Source organism: Poecilia latipinna, unplaced genomic scaffold, assembly GCF_001443285.1.
Source record: "Poecilia latipinna isolate Pla-1442-1.1 unplaced genomic scaffold, P_latipinna-1.0 Scaffold2007, whole genome shotgun sequence".
NCBI classification, from domain to species: domain Eukaryota; kingdom Metazoa; phylum Chordata; class Actinopteri; order Cyprinodontiformes; family Poeciliidae; genus Poecilia; species Poecilia latipinna.
In genome coordinates, this window is record NW_015114623.1 from 102459 (window position 1) to 107239 (window position 4781).

At 41.5% G+C, this 4781-nt stretch overlaps 1 long non-coding RNA gene across 1 annotated transcript; it reads left to right on the top strand.

The window, feature by feature from the left end:
- Nucleotides 1-2948: 2948 nt before the first annotated feature.
- LOC106935713 (uncharacterized) lies at nt 2949-4507 on the top strand. Its single transcript, XR_001421950.1, has 2 exons — nt 2949-3318; nt 3479-4507. It is a non-coding gene; the product is annotated as an uncharacterized LOC106935713 (long non-coding RNA).
- Nucleotides 4508-4781: the final 274 nt, after the last annotated feature.

Genomic DNA, 4781 nt, shown 5'->3' on the forward strand with positions numbered 1-4781 from the left:
TTTGTCTTTGGGTTTCTATTTATGAATCTTTTTTTCTACACAGTGAAAAAAAGTTATAATCTGAGATGGTCTGTTCATAAGTAGCTTTATGACTGGACATGTCCTAATCATAGCCACAGCACAGGTATTTTATCACCTGCAGGTTTGGTTAATCTGGGATTTATTCAGTCTGGAAAAGTTTGGAATGTGATTTCAATGTTTTCTAGGTTTGGAAGAGTGTGGAAAGAGAAAACAAGTCTGGAAAATATTCACTTTTCCAGACTATATTCCATTTATCATCATCATCTAAAAGCTTCAATATTCTTTCCATTCTTCCTTCCTTTCTTCTTTCCTGCTCTTCTAACTTCACTTAAATATTCCTTGCTCCCTTGTTTATGTCCCTCCTTCCTTCCCTGTGTCCTTACTTATTTTGCTCATTGCCTTCTTATTTCCTTCCTTTTTATGGCTCACCTCTCTGCTTTGTGTCCTATTAAAACAGTTCCTTGTGGCCTTCTTTCCTTTCTTTTTCCCTTCTTCCTTTCCCTCTTTGCACCTTTTCTTCCTTTTGTCTTATTTCCTTTCAACACTTTTGTCCTCCATTCTTGTGCTGCAATCTTCTTTCCTTTCTTCTGTCTTTTCTTCAGTCTTAGCTTCCCTTGTTTTTCTCTTCCTTTTTCACGTCCATCATTCAATCCTGCCTATCTTTCTTCTTTCCATCCTTCAGTTAGTCCTTGCCTGCTGTAAAAGACAATTTTCCTCAACTTCATTTTGGATGTTTGTTTGTTTTTTTCTATGTCATAAATTGACACTGAGTGCTGAACTCCAGTTAGTGGCAGATGTTTGGAAGACGCATGATAAACTTAAACTACTTAAGAACTGAACACAGAAATGCATAATTTCTTATTTAAACATAAAGCAAAAGTCCATACCCCCAACGCCACAGAACATTTTGAAAATACCCCAACGAACAATCGATTTTGGTTTATGCTAATAGGTTTTAGAGGTTATTGAGAACAGAAGCTAGCTTGTACTTTAACATGAAGGGAGCTTCTGTGAAAAACTGAAGAGTTTTCTTGACTGGATGACAGAGAAAAGGAGTGAGCGGGACAGGTTCATCTATTTGGAGACAGACACAGCTCCCACGCTGGAGCAAACAGTCCATAACAGAATGTAAATGAAGTAGCCTGTGCCAACAAACCAGTACTTTCTCTCTATCATGAATAAATATTGGTGGTTCTCACTGTGCGGGCCTGGCTGCTTGTTCTCCCACAAAGCCGTCACATTCCTCTCCTCCTGTTGCTACACCGCATCCTCATCGTCCTCACAGTGGACACATGGAGGGAGGGGCTGGACCACGACTTATCAAAGAGTCTGCTGGACGTTATATACAAAGTCATTAACCTGTGACCCAAACTGCTGGGGGCAGGGGGAGCGGTGGGGGGGGGGGGTCAGCTTCTATGTGTCATGAGGAGATGGACCCATCAGAGCAGAATCACATCACTGATACTGAAGCTGGCTGAGAACATTCATATATGGATGTGAAGGAAGGAAGGAAGGAAGGAATCCTGCAGATCTCTTAGAAACTCAAAAAGTTCTGATGAGATTCTTTTTGCCTTGCTGCTACGATGGAACAGCTTTTACTTACCTGAAACCACAAAGATTGAAGCATATTGTGATTTTGACAGAAAACACGACTGGGTGTGTGAGAGGCACATTTGTACACAGCTGGCAGCTTGAGGCTGAGTGTGCTGATGTGAAGGCAGGAGGCGCAGCGGGCAGCAGCATGTGAAGAGTTGATTTGAGCGCTGTCTCTGGTGACAGACTGCTGTCTCCTCTGCAGCCAGCTTTAAATGGTTTCTCTGTCAGGCAGAATGGAGGGGATAAACTGCACTCTCCAATCCCCAGACCCATTTAGAGAGCAGATGAAAAGGCAGGAGGACAGCCTCTACATGTTCCTGCACTTTTATTCAGCGCCAGCCGGCTGATAAACAAAACAGCAAATATCCAGTGCATTTTTTGACAGCCACTTTTCGCCTGCCACTCCACATAAAGTGCAGCGTTTTCCCCCGCTGTCGCTGTCAGTCCAGCTCAGGCGGCTGATCGCTGCAGCATGTCTCCTCTCACTCCAATCTTCATCTGACAGCACATTAATCCACATCAGCAGCTCAAAACTATTATGGCATTATGGGAACTGTAGTCATTACTAAGAACATGATTAAACATTTCATGTCTATTGACTCAGGCCTGTGTGATTTATGCATTTGTTTAGTCAATAGTGTAGCTGAAATGATGTCATTAATTATGAATGGAGATTCTTTCTCCTGCTCAGCTTGCTGCTGCGGTTCACATCCTGACAGATGGAAGAGCTGGAATCATCAGCGTTTAGGGAACAATCCATCTCCAGCTCCATCTTCAGACTCTTTATCTCCTCTTCATGTTTCTACTTCTTTCTCTTTCTTTTTCCTACTTAAATAACTTTTCATCTTTAGCTGCAGCTCTTTCGTTTTTGTTCCTCGTGAAGAAAAAAACTTTTTTAGCTTTTCCATCTCCATCATCCATCAAAGCCATGTCTTTTCTGCAGCCTTGTTGTCATAAGGCATGTTTTGATTTTGACCAGAAATGACTTATTTTTAAAGTGGCCAAATTGCCTTCTGCCAAGGCAATTTTATTTATGTTTCACATTTTCAGCAGCAAGACAATTCAAAGTGCTTTGCACGATTAATTAGAAAATAGAATTGCAAACAAGCAAAAATCACAACATTGCTGTGACAAAATAAGCATTGATAGACAGACTGGACTCTTTGTGTTAGGATTTGTGTGTTGTGTGTTCTGTGTGTTGCGTTTTGAGTCTTCCCAGAACTGAGACTCTGAATGAGGATGTGATCCTCTGGAGGCAGCAACCACACCTGGCAACAATTTGGCCGTTTGTTGCTGTGGCTTCTTAAGAAGCGTCTGCACAGCCAATCAGATCCTGATGATTGCCATATCAGGTAGAGTTAAACCACTGAAGCCTCTCTGTGCTTGTCTTTGAGTCAGGTCTAATGATAGGAATGGTTTCCATACCACACCAGTTCTCCAGTCTGGCTCCCTTTCGAGTCGCCTTAGCGCTCTAACCTCCTCATTGTCCTCGGCTCCATCTCCTCCTGCCTGCCTGCTCTCCCATGTTTCTGTTCAGAACAAAAGATGCAATCCTCATCAGCTCACAAAACGCCTACCTCCAGGTTGCTCCTTCACACTGAGACACCAAGCTGGAAGCTCCGTTCACATTCATCCGACCTCAAGATCAGCTCAGACTCAGTTCTTTATCTAACCTGTCCTCCATTCAGCTCTTTACCAAAGGTACCTTACACACTGATCCTCAAGCTGTTATAATCAGATTTCATATTAGATATGTGTTTGGTGTGACTGATCTAGTCATCCAGAGCCATCTGGTATCAACTTTTACTGGACTGCTTAGCAACAATTGACACAAACATCTTTTTGCTGTGACTACATTCAGAGTTCTGTCTGTTAAATAATTGCCCCCAACTGAAATGTCCTGGAATGTGAGTCTCAGCAAGAACAAGAGAAGTGAAGGGACGAGTGGAAGAGGAACCATGCAGCAGAAGGATTCATCTGACTGTCAGCAGACAGAACGAATGAAGCCCCCGGGACGCAGGCTTACACCCTCTGTGTGCTGCCCTTCACAGGACTGATAGATGGAAGTGTGACATTAAAATGGTAATGACTCATGGGAGACCTGACAAGAGAATGCTGGGTGACCTTTGACCTTTGATAGACCACAGTGTTACTGAGGAGCTGACAGAGAGGATGGAGAAAGAACTGCCCAGTGTTTTCCTGCAGGTCAAATATCATCCTGACTAAAAGTGTAAAAAAAAAATACCTAAAAGTGTGGGGGGAAAAAACATCCCAAACTGTCTTTTCATGTATGTCAAAGTGAAAATATAGTTTTGACACTTATTTGATTTTTCTATTTCACACTGAAAAACATCTGTATAATATGTCTGTAACTGAAGCTAAGCTGCTACCTTAGAGCCAACATGTAAAAGGAAAAACATTACAGGGTTTTCCTTTGTAGCAGGTAGCAAGAAGGTCCTGGGTTCAAATCCTGTGCATGTCTGCGTTCTCTCCAGATATCCCAGCTTCACTGATAAAACTACCTCTTAAAAAATTGCAAAAATATAATAGCTTTGTATGCATTCAATGAGTACGTCTTAAAATATTCCCACATTGGTGTAATTTTGGATTATAAAAGTAAAAATTGAGATGGTTTGACTAACACAATAACATTTAATTTAATATTATTTACTCTTATCTTGATGTTTTATTTCTGTGGCTCGCTAGACTCCAACAGACCCCAGGAGTGGCTATGACCTGCAGACGGGTCTGAGTCTGACTCATTTGTTTGTAATTGAAATCAGTTTTCACCTTTTTGGGTTTTTTTTGCAACTTTATTTTGATTAAATTGCCATATTATGTTGATCATTATTGATTTGTAAATGCAATAAAAGATGATGAATAATTTTAATAGCGTCTGTAATTATTGCAATTAGTCGCCATCTGCAGAATGAAGAAACTGAGCATAATGACAGTTGCTTTGTAGATTTGGTGATATGTGGAAAGGTTCTGATGGAGTTCCTGTTCAGAGGGCAGTAACTGGATCCCAGTATGACGAGGAGGAGGAAAATCTGAGTGTGATGTTGATATTTTACAAACAAATGGAGGTTTTCATAATGTGAGAGATGGCTGGTTCCACTCACTGCCTACCCCTCATGCCTGACTTGGGATATTAATGCGCTCCA